The 16,457-nt window shown below is 32.9% G+C and overlaps 1 protein-coding gene across 1 annotated transcript in view; it reads left to right on the top strand.

Annotated features, from left to right (window-relative positions):
• The first annotated feature begins 712 nt into the window (after positions 1 to 712).
• The window catches only part of CNTN1 (contactin 1), a 293,683-nt gene continuing 277,938 nt past the window's right edge, over positions 713 to 16,457 (top strand). The window contains exon 1 of the mRNA XM_023524081.1: positions 713 to 875. The gene's annotated coding sequence lies outside the window, so the exon portion shown is untranslated. The remainder of the gene's footprint in view (positions 876 to 16,457) is intronic.

Below are 16,457 nucleotides of genomic sequence, written 5' to 3'. Positions count from 1 at the left end.
TTATCAGTCAGTATGGTGGTATTTTAAGAGTTTTGCCACCTAATGAACTGCTCAAGGAAAGTCCTTCATGCAGTTTGGTCTTAATTTCCTTCCTTTATTCTTACTTGAGCAGTTATTATGCAGTGCTTTCCTATTTAAAACTTCCTACTATGGAACATTTGGGAGTCTCAGCATTACAGAATAAGCAATTTAACCTTTTCTCCACATGAAAACACTGCCATGTTACTTTTGGACTAAAATGGAAATTTGAAACAAATAAACAAAACCCTCACGTCTTTTTTTTTCTTGTGTTTTTTTTTTCATGTAAGTATATATTTTCTGTTTTACTTCATTCTTAATTAAAGTTCATGCTTCTTCACTGAGGCACTGCCCCTGATATTTTTGTCTGTCAAATCACTTAGAGCAGATGGTCTCTTCAGGGAAGCTCTGGAAAGTGTTGGCTCTCTGGAAATGGCTGGCCCCTCCTTTCCTCTTGGGGTCTCAGATGACAAGTCATCAAACCAGTTTTCCTCCTGTTAGGGATCCTTGATCCAGTAGCAGCAGGTTTGGTTCCAGGCACTGCAGAGACCCTTTTCAGCTGGGTTTAGCAGCTACCCCAGTCCATAGCAAGCCCTGGTCCTGGGGTAAGAGTGACATCTGGCCGGTCCAATCAGAGATGTGAGATTCCCTCCCGTGCCCGCCCCACTTTCCCTTCGGAGCCAATGACCACTCTAAAAGGCCGGGCTTCTGCTGTCAAGTAGCTCTGGTGGGCTCTGCCGAGGCAAGGAGGGGCGCCGGCTTGGGAGATGCGCTCCCAGGTGTTTGCAGCGGAAGTGAGAAACCTGTAGGTAATGGTCCAGCTGTGCCGCGCCGGAGCTAGCAGGAACAGGGAACAGGTAGGAGGCAAGACTTTTTCTTCTTTGCAAATAAGATAAAGAATGCGTATTTCCACGCTACTGTTGCCTTCCTTCCCCTTCCCCCCAGCCCTGCCCCGCCCTCGTCACCCCGAAATCTCATGTGGTGGCCTCAGCTCTCGTCGTGAAGTATGGCAGGAGGGACTGGGGTGCAGGAGGTCTGGGTGCTGGGAAGGAAGAGCAGGATGCGGGAGCCAGGGGTCACAGGCGGGGCAGGGCGGCAGTGTCGCAGGAGAGGAGACCGAGCCCCCATCTGTGTCTTGTCAACTTTCCTTTCTGGCTTCTCTGGCACCGCGGGTGTTGCGCCCGCGGGGTGCCATGTCGATCCCGCAGGGGAGGGTCTAGGGAAGCAGACGCGTGAGCAGCCGGGAACCTGCGGGTCTTCCTTGATCAGGAAGAGCTTCTCCCCACTCCTGCTCGCACCTACTCGTTCTTCCTCTTCTACCTTGCGTCTAGACTCTAGCACATCTCGGGAAAAACTGGGAATGATTGCAATGAGGGGAAGAAGGGACTTATTTGTTCTCTGGCCCCCTTCTTAAAAGCTGGCGCCCTTCGGGAGTCAGGGGTGGGAAAAAATCCTGCAACTCGAGGGGTATGTTCGAATTAATGACGTTTAAATTGAGAAGACATGGGCCCTTCTCCCCTCTCTGCAGAAAACTGAGGAGAGGAGAGACTGCGGAGGCTTTGCTGCTTCTCTCCCTAGCCTGGTGCTTTCTCCTGGGAACCACCTTCTCACCTAGTTTCTAAAAGGAGGGTTTATTCTCGGGGATTCCCAGAGAGTCAAATAATTGTACCCGAATGGACTCGCAGTGGCTGCGAGGCAGCCTCCCTGGGTGACCGCATCTGGGAAGTAGGTGTTGGCCCAGTGCCGGTTCCTGCCGGAGTCAGACTGCTGGAAACAGTAGGCAGAAGAACCGCAGAGAAATTAGACGCTGCATCACTCTCAGGGACCGATGACACTCTGCTTTGAAAATTGTTGAAAAATTGGAGTGATGCGAAAGAAGGGAGAATGGAGAGCTGCAACCTTTTTTTCATTAATTCATGCCAAATCTAGCATGGGCATTTGTATGTGTGCTTGTGAGTGCACATCTCCAAGGTGGAGCTATATATAGCTCCTGCACACCCAGCCCTATTTGCCTGCTGCTGAGCAGGCTGCCTTGGCCTTCTGAAGCAATCTGGAAGCACTGAGTGGGAGGGGCAAAAGGGAATCAAATTCTCCATTGGGGGAAAAGCCAGAGAAGATGCACTCAGGCTGAGGAAACCCTGCATAAAATAATGCACATGAAGAACAACATTTCCAAATATTATTTTGAATATATTCTTAGTGTGCTATTTGATATCTGTCTATTTTCCCGAGTTTTACAGCTTCACAGTGTATATGTGAACCTTACCAGCCTGAAATGTAACATACGTATCAAATAAATACATATCATATCTGGGATATTTTATTAAACTCATCAGAGCATAATGGTTTGCTTATACTTGTACTTTGATTATTTGGTAGTAAATTTATTTGGGTGGTAACTTTTTGCCAGCAGCATTTGGAGATCTGGGGGAAAAGAATCCACCCACTTTACAGGATGTAGAACTAATGGACTTTTATAACCTTTGAGAGTAGTTTTAATATATTTCTTTGTACAAATTTTACTTGTGAACCTGATATTTAAACCTGTGCTGCTGTTTTATATTATATCTATTTGTGCTACATGGATCCTCTTTTATAGATATATGTGCATTTATTTTTCCTATTGCCTGGAATTATTTCATCCTGGTGATAATCTTTCAATTTTCGTAGATTTAGAGGACACAAGTAATTTGCTTAAAGTATTTTTTTTAAATCACTATATCAACTGTAATATTTCAATAACCTACTGTGAATTATATTGCATAGCAGTTTCCCTTTGAATAGTTCAGCTTCCCATAGTTTTTGGTCCTAGTAATAAAATTTGGTCAGTGTTGATACCAGTAATAATATTGGCCATGTTATTCAGTTATTCATGCAATCAGTCTTATTTTGTTGCTTAACACTTATTTGCACATCTGATTTGTCTAATTAGACAGGAAGTACTTTTTAGGAAAACACCATGGCATATATTTTTGTATACTCTACCACAATGAACACAATTCTAAGTAGACTCAAAGATTCTTACTGAGGAAGCATCATCATAAGGAATTATTTGGATGGATGCAAATGATTTGGGAATAATCTATTTGTTGAAAGAAGGCTATGTTTTGGGAACTACTTTTGGAAACTTCCTTTGGCTCCATTATCCATTCCACGAGGATGATATGAGTGTTTCTATATCCTTCCACTAAATGATTCAATTTTCCAATGGGAGTTATGACTACGTACAGGTTATTATACATAGTCTCTCTTATCTTGTGCCCCTTGAGGCAAACTAGAGACCAAGTTGAAAGACAGACAATTCATATTTCTCTATACAAATTGTGCCATGTAATTGCCTTATTAAAAAAAAAAATCAACAACATTCATCCATTTCCATTTCTCATTCCCATCCATTTCTACGTGTAAATTGGTCATTGTGTTGTATCACAGAACCTGTCTTCTCTAAGTCATCTTTAAGGCCTTCTTCTACTTGTCCAATGTTTGTTTTCTTTTTATTGGTATATTGTTCATTTTTCTCCCCTTCTGATCTGCCATTTTCTGTATTGTCCATATCCTTGAAATTTTGCTTCTTGATATCACAATCACCTAATGCCATAATTTTTCTCTTACTCTTTTTAAACTTCCTTTGTCTGTGTTCCTCTTATCTCTTCTTTCTGCTTCTAGCTTTCCAATGAATCCCCCAAATTGATGACAATTTATTTTATTGGAAATAAAATTTTCTTTCTGTATTTCCATTCCTAATCTCTTTTCCATTAGCCATTTCAAATACTATTTTAATGGCTAAGAGCATAGGCTTTGGAAGGAAGCCTACATATGTAAATATTTATGTCATAATGCAGATAAGTGAATATCAGTAAATCAACTGGGATTATAATAATACTTACTGCAGTTTTTTGTGGCATTTTTTGAGTATTAAATGAGATAATACATGCAACATTTAAAGTAGGGCTTGGCGCAGAGGTCCAGAGTAATGACTCATAAATAATAGCTATTAGTAGTAGAAGTACTGTTTACGGTAATGATAATGTACATAGTGAAAACTGTTTCTCGCTTTTCCCCATCAATAGTCATCACTCTAAAACTGGCTTTTAGCATAGGGTACTGCAGTTTTCCAGGCTTTCTGGTTTGTGATTAGTTGCTTCTTTTTTTTTTTTTTTTTTAAGGCTTCCTTTCCTCCGCCTCCAAGTACACACCATCTATTCAGTAACCGATTTATTCATTTTTATTCTCAATTCTAACTTATATATTTCTGTTTTCCTCAATACCAGTTTTATCTGTCATTGCATGTCTGGATTAGTGTAGTAGGTAATTTATCAAATCTATCAGTGTATAAGTCTCTCTGCTTGAATCTGAGATGCCATATATTATTATTGGTATAATGCATTTTTAATTTTCATTATTGATTCTGCTCTGCTTTGAAACTTTCCCTGTGCCCCCTATCTTAAAGAGCACTGACTTTGGAGCAAGAACATTTGGGTTCAGATCCTGAGAAAAGAACATAGCAGTTGTATGACGTTGAAAATGTAGCAGGAGGAGGATGGTACATTATTTCACTATGGTTTTATGAATGACCTATTGTGTAAAATTGCATTCAAAAGTGTATCCATTTAATATTACTTTTAAAATAACATTTTTTATGATTATAAGGAAATAGAGAATCATTCAGAAAAAACTATAAATAAAAGAAAATTCTCAGTGAGATCCACTTGTAATCTCCCAGTTTTATTATTATAAATATGCATCAGCATTTTAAATTTGCAGATTTGGAATTAGAATAAATATTCATTTTCATATTTAATTTTCCTCCATTTAACATCATAACATAGACATACATTTGTTTCATTTAATATTATTACTAACCATTTTCTATGGCTGCCAAATATTCTTTTATATAGAGCCTTTAGATTGTTTTGTCACACTAATGAAAATGAACATAAATCTACATTAATTTTGCATTTCTGATGATTTCCTTATAGCTGCTTAGATATTACCTGGTCAAACATATATCTCCAGACTTCTAATGGTTACTAAATTGCCCCAGAGAAGAGTTTATACACAAATTGATGCTCAGTATAAGTCAATATGGCAATATTATTATTAACATTTATTAAAATTGTGACTATTTTGAAGTACAAATTGAGTATCTAGTAATTTTTTAAGTTGTATTTCTGTGGGTGAGCTTGAGAAATGTTTTTATGTTTATTGGCTCTGTACTTCTTATTTTTTGTATTTAATTTGACTATTTCTTTAATGGGGCATTCACATTTTCTTAGTTTAATAAAAAATCTATTGTGTACTATGAAAAATTCCCTCATCTTGTTTTTTGCCTTTTATATTTTATGTTTTTGGACATACAGAAATTTGTAACTTTATTGTAGTTACAATACTGTAGTTATAATACTGTAAATCTATTAGCAGTGGTATCTCTCATTGCTTTAATGCTCAAAACTTTCTGCTACCTGATAAATTGAATATAAGAACACACATTTGAGGATACTATTGCTGAACTTCTTGCCTTCTTTGAAGTGGGATTTGGCTTCTGTATATTATATATATATCCCTGTGTGGAATGGTTCCTGGGGACATATAAAATACATTCTCAGTCTATTAAGATCCCATTATTATTTATGTGGCTCTCCTGTGAAGTGAATAGTACCTTAATTCTTTTTGAGCTACTGTCCATTTCAAAAGTGCCATGGGGCAAAACATACTATGAGGATATTAATGACCAGGTTACTCAGCCAGAGCAGGGCACATTGTTTGCACAATGATCTGAATGACTCAGGCACTGAATCAAAATCTGAGTCAAAATTTGACAAAAGTCAAATCTGCTTTTGTCAGGATTATCCAGATGGTCCTTAGTTCACTGGATAATTGCTCACCCCTATACTTGATTTTAATGATGTAGACTTGATTGCGTCATTGCTTTTTCTGCACTGCTTTATTTGTTACTATTTTCTAAATGCTTAGAGTTGCTCGCATTATAGTTTCTTTTATAGGAGGCAGTTTCCCTGTTCCTTAAGAGCATATGTGTTAGAGTTGTACAGAGCTTCGCATGAAACCCAACTTGGCCAGTTACAATCTATGTGATTTTGACAAGTTACTTAATCACTAAAAGTCTTTATTTCTTGTGTAGGAAATGAAGATATTCAGAGTTCAAAGTCCTTTTCTCTTGTAGTCTTCTTTTTGAACATATTCTCCACACCATAACCAAAGTTATTTTTCTAAAACCAATCTCATCAGGTACCTTCTCTGTCGAATAACTTTTGCTAAGACCCTCTTTTTTCTTTTTTCTTTTTTCCTGAAATAAGATGCCCTAAGTCCTTTGCATTGAACCCAAAGTTCTTTATTAAATGGTCTGTTTACTTTTTAAAATTCGTTTTCTCATTATTTCAGTCTCTTCCATTTCCAGTCTCCCACAATGCTAATCACAATACACTGTTTGCATTTCTCCTAAAATACCATCTTTTTCCTCTCTTTTCCTAAACTCTACTATTACTCCATATTCTATTATCTGCTAGAAATAACCTGTCTCCTTGTTTGTCCTGTAATCAAACTGCTAAACTCTTGAAAGCTCAAGTCAGCTGATACTTTTGTAGACTTCTCTAAACTTCTAGGCTAAGTTTTGAGCTCTTTTCAGTGTTTCCACAACAACCTATGAATCCCTCAGCCAGCACTTATTATACTATAGTGTAACCGATGCTTGCTTCTCTGTTACCCTGCTATATGCCCTTGAGGGTAGTGGCCATGCCTTATTCCTCTTTGTCATGAAGGATATGCCATATAGTTGATACTCAATAAATATTTTATGAAGAAATTAATAAAAGAAGGTTAAGACTAAACTCATATAAAGATTTCAACAAATTAAGGATTTATGGCTCTACCTTGGAAATCAATAAATAAAAACTAGAAGCTATGTCAATCTTCGCAATTTTTCAGGAATTAACTTCCTGGTTTTGTTGATTTATACAGAGAAATAGGTAAAAGAGAGTTCTTTAATAAGCAATTTTGTAATGAAAAGCCATACTAAGGGCACTGAATAATTCCGAAATGCTAAATTAGTAAGTAACTCTCTTTTAAATAATTCTGTATTTTTGAAGGAAGAAGAAATGTTTAGTTACATAGACAATGTCTATACACATATTTAGCTGTGTTGGAGCTGAATATTTGCAAACATTATCTCCCTTTTCTTTATTTAATAAAAGGTCTTGCATTGGTGTGGTGTTCAGTAGTTTACAAAGCAGAACTCCATGCATAACCTCATTTGATCCTTTACAACATTTCTGAAAGTTAGATAGAAAGGCATGATTATCCACACTTACAGATAAAGAAACAAATTCAGAAAAATAAGAATTTACCTAACATTGTATAATAGTGGCATAGCTGAACAAGAATAGTTACATGTTTGATGTATTATGCTTAGCCCAAACATTTCACTGAGAGATGTTGGCAACTGGCCACCATTTTTCCCAGGTAAAGAATGTTGGTCCTGATATTAAAAATTAACTGAGAGTCCTAAACGATCAAGTAAAAATATACTGCACTAATACCTATATATAGTTTTCACTTTGGTTTTTAATAACCTGAGAAGAAACCCACCCACTACACTGCAGATTTTGTTTTAAACATATTTTAAAATCTTTTATTTAATCGATTGATTATTTAGACTACACATACAAGCACAAACACACATACACACAAATCCATATTACACTTATCTTTTTACTTTAGAGTGTATTTTCTTTTATATTTGGTGACAAGTACAATGCTCTTTTTCTCATCTTTTTAAACTAGGATTATTAAAATACTTTTCTAGATATTCTTAATTAAGTAGACAATATTCAACTTTTCAGTTTGACTTAGCATATATTCATACAATCTTAGAGAATCAGATGAGTCAAATCTGTTTTGCAGAAATAGTGTAACTGTTAAACTTATGAAAAATAGATGGGTACTTACCCAGAGCACTGATTGAGTCCAGTTTGAAAATTAAAAATTCTGAGATATAAGACTGATTTTCCTATTTGACTTGTTCAAACTATTTCTTCCCTATAACTATACTTCAATAATTTAAAACAACCGTTTATTTAGCAGTCACTCTGAGTTAGGCATTGTTTTAAGTGTGTTACACGTGTTATAACAACCAAACCCAGTAAAGCGTATTTTATTTATTATTTTTACCATTTTAAAAATGAGAAAAATTAGAGATATTAAAAAGCTGTTAGGGAAGCTAGAATGCAAATTCAGGTTATCTGACTTTTAAGCCTAAGTTACTAATCACTGTCTTGTTCTGCTTCTCCATGATATCTGGTTTTAGTATTTTGTTAGTCACAGTTTAAATTTTCTATTTTAGATGATTTGTATTTACCCCTAGACTCCCCAATATACTTAGTAACAACAGAAGAGATTAAATTATTCTAAATTTACATATATTTTATTTATGGATATATCATAAACACAATGGTCTTCCACTGCAGTTATTTACATGAGGCAGCTTCACAAACATGAATTAGGCAATTACAATGTGCCATTTGAGAATTCATTATTTTAACTTTGAACTAAGCATCTGAAGTTTTTATGTTTTTCTGCCCTAATTTTGCTTCTTAACATCACACACCATAAACAGTGATTCTATTCTAAGACTTCTAATTTGAGAGTATTTAATTGTCATGGTTACTAAAAGTACAGATTTGCTATCTGTAACAGGCAAGATTGCCTAAGATATTATAAACAATATTTATGGCATTCCAGTTAGAGTCTCACATTAATATAACAGAATTTTATATCAAATAAAAATTTCTATTGCATATTTTTATTCATTAAAGCAATATAATATAGTTAAAAATCTTTAAAAATATCTACTGGAATGGTTTACTGTATTTTTCTTTTGGTTTGCATATATTATTTTAGAGAGAATAACAGCTATTTTGAAATTAGAAAATTAACCCAGATTTTATAAAAAAATTATTTTAAAGTTTTGATTTATGTGCAATTGAATGGTATGAAACTAACACATTTACTTTCAATAAAACATTGTATCGCCTTTTATTTTACCTTTTTGATTAAAGAATAACAGAAATACAGTAAAGTATACAGAAAAAGGTCAGCTCGATGAATTATAACAAAAATTTTACACCTATGAAACCAACACTCAGTTGTCAGCATCCAAGATCTCTTCCAGTCCCTTCCAATCACTATCATTATTCTGATTCTAAGACCATAGAATAGTTTTGCCTGTTTTTGAAATTAGTATGAACAGAATTATACAGTATGTACCTTTTGGCATTAAGTTTCTTTGGCTCTCAACCTTTTTGGTGAGATATAGTCATGTTTTTTCATGTAACAATAGATTTGCACATTTTTATTGCTCTTTAGAATTTCATTGTATGAATATTCCAAAATGTATGTATCTGATCTACTTGTTGGACATCTAGGATGTTTTTAGTTTTGTGTTATTATTAATAAGTTTTCTTATGAACATTTATTATTGTACATGTATTTTATAGCACATGTGTGTTTCTGCATCTTTTTTTTTGTTAAGATATATCTAAGATTAAAATTGTAGAGTCATAGGCTATTGCTTAGTAGAAATTGCTAGTTTTTCCAAAGTGGTTGAGCCTATTTCCAGCTCAACTTGCTGTATATGAGATTTCAAGTTGCTCTATAGCTTTGTCAATACTTGATATTAATAGTCTTTTTAACTTAAACTATTCTAGTGGGTGGGAATGTGTGGAGATGGATATCTAGTTATGGTTTTAATATGCATTTCCTTCATTCATAAAAGTCGAACTTTTTAATATGTGTTTTGCCCACTCGAATGGCTGTTTTAAAGTACTTGTTCAAAAGTTTTGTCCATTTTACTTTTGAATTATGTCTTTAACTTATTGTTTCATAAGAAGGTCCTTATATATTCTGAATTTGAACCACTCTTTGATTTGCTTTAACACTCCTTTAAGGTTAACTTTTATCAACAAATGCCGTTAATTTTAAATAGTCCATAGTATTTTTTTATCTTATTTAATAAGACAAGCTGTTTATTATAAGTCCTCCAGCTTGGCTATTCTTTAAGTTCGTCTTGACTGTTACTGGCTCTTTGCCCTCCTATACACATTTTAAAGTCAGCTTGTTAATTTCTATGAAATTTTTGTGGGAATTTGATTAAGATGGTATTGAATCTACAATTTGAGGATAATTAACATGTTTAAAAAATGGACTCTTTCAATTTATGGTGGCCTATTTTTGATTTCCTTTATGTCTTTTCTCTAAATTTCTCTAAATGATGAGTAAAGTTTTCAGTGTGAAAAGCTTGCATATCTGTTGTTAATTTTTTTCCTATGTATTTGATTTTTTATGCTATCGTAAGTACAATAATTCCTAAATTTTAGTTTTCTAATTATGTTGATAGTAATTAGAAATATTATTGATTTTTGTATGTTGATCTTTAATAATCTTGCAAAATTCGCTTATCGATGTTAATAATTTCTCTGTTGATTCTTTTTTAATTTTCTAGATACTCATGTTATTGGAGAAAAATAAATTTATTTCTTATCCATTTCTTATAACTTCCTAAAATCTTGCTTTATTGCACTGGTTTGGATCTCTAAGTCAATGTTGCATAGAAGGTGTGATAATTGACATCTTTGTCTCATTCCTGATCTCACAGGAAAATTTCTCAAAACTTCACTATTAAAGTGTTAGATTTTCATAAATAATCTTTATACATTTAAAAAAGTTTTCTCATATTTTTGTTTGTTAAGAGTTTTAAATTTTTTAATTTAAATTTACTGAGATGACTATATAATTTTTCGCTTATATTACATTATGCAAAGAGTTATATTGACTGATTTTTAAATATTAAACCAGAATTCCTGGAATAAATTAACATGTTCATCATATATGTTTTACTCATTATGTATATTACTGGATTAGGTTTGATAATATTTTACTTAGTACATTTTCAGCTATGTTTTTCAATTTTTTTGTCAGGTTTTGGTGTCAAGTTCACATTATATGGACTTATGAAATGAGTCAGAATATACTCCCTCTTTTTCTTCTAGTATGAGTCTGTGTATGGTCTATAGTATTTCTTAAACATTTTGTAGAATTTAATGAGGACGTTTTTCAGCCTTAGAATTTTTTTTCTGTGACAAAATTTTAAATTAAAAATTTCATTTTTTATGAGTTATGTCTATTTATATTTCCTAATTATTATTTTATTTATATTTGATAAATTATATTTTTCTAAAAATTTGTCCATTTAAATTGTTAAATATATTGGACATTGTTTTTCAAAATAATCATATTCTATCTTTTGAATAGCTGTAATATCTTTAATGACTCTTCATTCATTTAAATCCACCCAACAGAGCTGACTATTGTTGACATCATGTGTATGTGTGTATACACATAAATATTTTTATGCATAGAAATAGTTTTCAATATATTATTATTACTATTATCAAAATTACATCATACTGTATGTAATGTTCTGTCATTTTTTGTTACTTTTTATCTTTGGCAACTCATTTCCATACATGATAGTGCTGACACATTGTTTTTTAGCATTTACATAATATCCCTTGATAATTTATATCCCATCATTGTATCTTTGGGTTATTTTCATGTTTTTAAAGAAAGAATGCCACATGAACATTATTTTACATTTATTTTTGTGTATTTTGGGGACTATTATAAAGTACATTTCTAGAGTGAAATTGGTAGCAAAGAGAGTACATCTTTTACAGATTATCAATATTTCAAAATTGTTCAGCAAGATTGTAGAAATTTATAATACTAGTAACATGAAAAGTGTTTGCTTTTGTATATCCTCCCCATTACTGAATACTACCAATATTTCAAACAAGTTTAGAAGATTTTTGTTTTTCCGAATTAAACTATTAGTAAAGAAATACTATAAATGAAGCATAATTGTGTACTGATAACATTATAAAACATAAAATTTGGTATTTCCCTACAGATTAAGTTTTGCTATTTTATACATAAAATATTTTGATTTTCATTGGTATTGTAAAACATTTAAGTTAAAATGGATTCTAAGTTGTTTTTATAAAATTTGAGTGGTAAAAACTCCCCTCTCCTTTCATTGTTATTTTAGTGTCACAGTCTTTCAATATATGATTATGTTTTCTTATGTAGGAAAGAGTATATGCCCATTGTTAATACACATAGATTTAAATCTATATTCTGGCTCTTAGTAGTTATGTATTCTTGGGAGAAATTTACTCAATTCCTATTTCTCTGAGTGGCTTCATTTTCTAAAGTGGGAAAAATAGTTATGAAAGTTTGCTGTAATGTCTGCCATCTGATTGTTTTCCAGGTTTGATTTAGGTGATTAGGCTAGTTAGGCAGGTGTGCCTTCTCTCTCATTTGTCTATTTATGACCCCTCAAAGCTACTTGTTCTTCAATTCTGGATGTTAACAAGAACCTGTCTCCCATGAATAATCTACAAAGTAGACTCTTTGGCTAGAAATTGATATAATGTGAACGATACTTCTTTCTTCCTTTCATTTGTTGTATATAGTATTTGTAGGTGGGAAGAAAGAGAGAGACAGAGACAGAAGAAAGAAAGAGAGAGCATGTACAGAAACACAGATCCATTGTGTGGTAGGAATTGTATTGGGGCCTGGAGAGATAGTAGTAATGAATAAGTCAAACTCTTCCCTGCCTTAGGAGGCTTCTAGCTAAGTTGGAAAAATAGAGAAAAAGATAACACAAAACTGTAATGAATGCTGTAATATAAGGAGAGGTAACTCGTCAGGTGAATATTCTATGCCAAGGATGTTTAGGAGAGTATGACAGTTTCAAATAACTGAAAGAAACCCAATATATGATCAAGTATAAATTGTGAAGTAGCAAGAAGTGGTTGAGGAGGAACAAATAGCAGATCGAGAAAGTTCTTTTAGAGTGTTAAAGACTTTGTATTTTACCCTGTGAGCAATGGCTTCAAGTAAGACAATGGTTTGGTCAGATATCTTAAAATGACTTTTGAGGATTTAATGAAATAAAAGAAAGATATTAGGTATGAAACAGCTTTGTAATTTCAAAGCATTAAGGAAATTAACTCTAGAATAGAAACAACATATCTAGGTTATTCTTTATAAGAAATCTTGTTACAAAATTGGCAGATCTCTACTATCCAAATCATCTCTTTTAATAAGCTCTAATATAATTTCATATTTGACTTCATATTGCTATTAGCGTGTTATAAAAACCCCCTTGAGTAATTAAGGAAAGAAAATTAAATAAATGTACTGAGTCATATATTTTCATCTTAATCTTTTTCACAGCTTCTTTGAGAGCTAGATTTCTGCTAAGACATATATATCTTTTTAAAAGCCATGGAAGTTTATAGATGTCCTGGATTTTGGATTTCATCCCTAGCAATGTCTGAGAACAACACCATGTTTCTAAATACATATGGTTTGCTCTAGGAGTACGTAATGCAGTTCTTTAAAATGTGATTAAATCATTCAGAAAAAAAAAAAAGTCCAGTAGTACTGTGATATTAGAGATATTTGAAACAGAAGGTTTTCATACAGTGTTCTTCCTTGAAATTTCCTATGTCTGACCACCAGACTGAGAATTTTTTCTTATTTATTTTTACTCTTAAAGTTACTGATTTTGAAGAGAAAAAAATATCATTACTATTAACCTAAATGATTTTATTAGTCATAGTAAAATGCTCAAAAAATCACTTCTCGGCATGTGAGAAGCTTATGTTTGCAATAAAAATTCTTATATTTTTGATACTAAGCTGAAATTATATATTGAGGAGTTAAAGCGAATAACTGATATATAGTGAGTGGCATAATTTCTTGTTTGTTTCCTCACTTTCTGTCTCCTTTTAATGCTGCCATTTTTCAGGGAGGTGTGATCCTGTGATATTTTGACAATAGTGGTCATTTTTAGAATGTTCAAAAACATTTGAACTTTTCAAAGCTAGTTATTGCCTATTATTTGGTTTATTAGAGAATTAAAATTTGTCAACATTTCTCCAAGAAGATTTTGTTTCATCCAGAGAGTATTTTCCTTCACTATTGCTTGCTATGTCCTTGAACTTGATAGTACTATTTGCATCTTGATTTGTTATTTCTGCTTTATTCTTGCCACGGACCTTCTGCTCAGCTTACTTATGCTTATCTTTTCATCAATCCTAAACTTGTTCATGTTTGAGATGGGCAAGTGCTGTGGATGATGAATAATAATGGAGAATTGTTTATAACAGATCATAGATTTATTCAATATTTCTCTAATAATGGACTTTAGATAGAATTCTGAGTAATATCCAATTTTGTAAAAATCTTTGATGCTTTAAAGAGATAAAAAATTTTGCTTGTGTCTGCATTGTATATCTGGCAAGCAGTTTTCAAGATTACTCTGTTCCACCTCATTCTGCAAGCTTCTCAGACTACATTTGAGAATGAAAAAATTCAGTCAACTTGGGTGGAGCCGATAGTTATATTCCATAATGTGTACATATAAATGCACACATGCCATACACACACACACACATACACACATGCTCAGACTAAACCTAAAGGATTGCTTTTAAGTACCCTGAAGATCACCATGATGGCAGAGCCAACACTTCTTTTTATCACTCTTTTAATGCTTTTCTCTTTCCTTTCTCATTTCTATTATCTTTTCTGTTTGCTATCAAAGATAACTTTTTACAAACATTAGTAGCCAGTTAGGACATTTGTTTTCTTTCATGTTAAATACTAACCTGTTTCAGTATATCAAATGATCTAATCTTTACTTCTGTTGTGTTTGGCCACATACATCTTTTGATGTTTAATCAAGGAAGACTGATTTGTCTAAAAAAAAAAAAAAAAGGTGTTTTATTGGTAGTGGAGAGAGAAATGTGCAGAGGGAACAATATTTTGGAGTCTGATTTTCTTGTGACCTTTGGAGAGATGGTTTCTGGATTGCTATGAATGTGAAAATAGGATTTATATACTCTACCAAATTCTCAAGGTGGTAGGAAAAAGTGAATAATTTATTTACAAACTTGGAGCAAAGATCAGTTGCTCTACTTCTTATATAAATATTAACAAAATGGATGCATTATTTTGTAATATTAACTCCTTTTTACTCCTGGGTACTTTTCTCCTATGTAAATTGTATTATGTACTAGAATTTTTAGTCTAATTTGAAGTTATATTCTTCCACTTATTTGGTTACTGGTTTTATATTTGAGAGTAATTATGGTATATTGGTCATGGTTATGCTTTTATTTTTGAAATAAAAATTATATCACTAAGATTTTCTATTAACATTGTGCCATCAACTATTGTTTTCTGACAATATACTGAAAAATTCCCACTGAATATTGTCTGATCTAAGGTGATAGATTTGAGTAGATATGAGCATAATGACTGCGAGTCAATTAAAATATTTCTCAAGAATCAACTGATAAACAATGTTACAAATGTTATCACAATAGTGTTTTTTCATATTGCCTTTATTTTTACAAAGAATACTGCAAAACAAAGAACTTTTCGGTTCTTGCTAATCTGTAGCTAATGAAACAATCTTGCTGGACTCATCGATTATTTTATCTTTTTAGATTTCTTAGTGTAATTCACACCTAACTAAGTTACTTTTGTGTTTGAATTGTAAATCCATCCTTTTTCCACATCCCTCTGTACAATATTTTGGAAGATGACACTAATATTTATGTTACTAAAAATATTGTAAAGTGCAGGGCCTTAATTAATTAAATTTGACTTCACTTCACCATGTGTTTATCTCTACCACTATCCTTTGAACATATCATAGGGAAGGATCTCTTATCTTACCAAATTCCAATTCCTCTACTTGTATTCTGGATCTCTATTTTCAACGTGAAAGAAAATTTGCTCTTATGTGATTCTTCCCATTAATTCCAATCTTTTCTTCTCAACTTCCAATTATCTCTCACCTTCAAACTTTTTAGTCACATTTCTAGCTACTTCTTTATTTAATTTTTTTCTCTTTCCTTTTCTAGGATTACTAGCCTGTACTTTCAAAATTATAACCTAAGCTACAGTGACATTCTCTTATCTTTCCAATTCATTATAATGGAAGAAGAAAGCCAATTTCTAAGTCTTTCTCTTCCTGGGTTCAGGATTACATCTCCCATCTTTTTGGGTCCTCACTATATCCATTATCACCTCTTTCTTTGATCTTTAACCTTGATCTCTCCACTGGCTTCCTGATGCCAGCATTTAATCATGCCTAGTTACTTTTCCTCTTAAAAGCAATGCAGACAAAATTAAATAAACAAAAACCTTCTTGCCCCCTACAATCTACTGCAGTCATTTCTCTCTTTTCTCTTTCATAGCCAAATTTCTTTGACCATTTGTCTATGTTTAATTTAGCATTCTTTGCCTTCAATTCACTTTAAACCAATAAAACTTATTCTTTATATCAG

Source organism: Pteropus vampyrus, unplaced genomic scaffold, assembly GCF_000151845.1.
Source record: "Pteropus vampyrus isolate Shadow unplaced genomic scaffold, Pvam_2.0 Scaffold441, whole genome shotgun sequence".
Classification (NCBI taxonomy): domain Eukaryota; kingdom Metazoa; phylum Chordata; class Mammalia; order Chiroptera; family Pteropodidae; genus Pteropus; species Pteropus vampyrus.
Note: the sequence above shows the minus strand (reverse complement) of the source record. Positions and strands in the feature narration are given on the sequence as shown.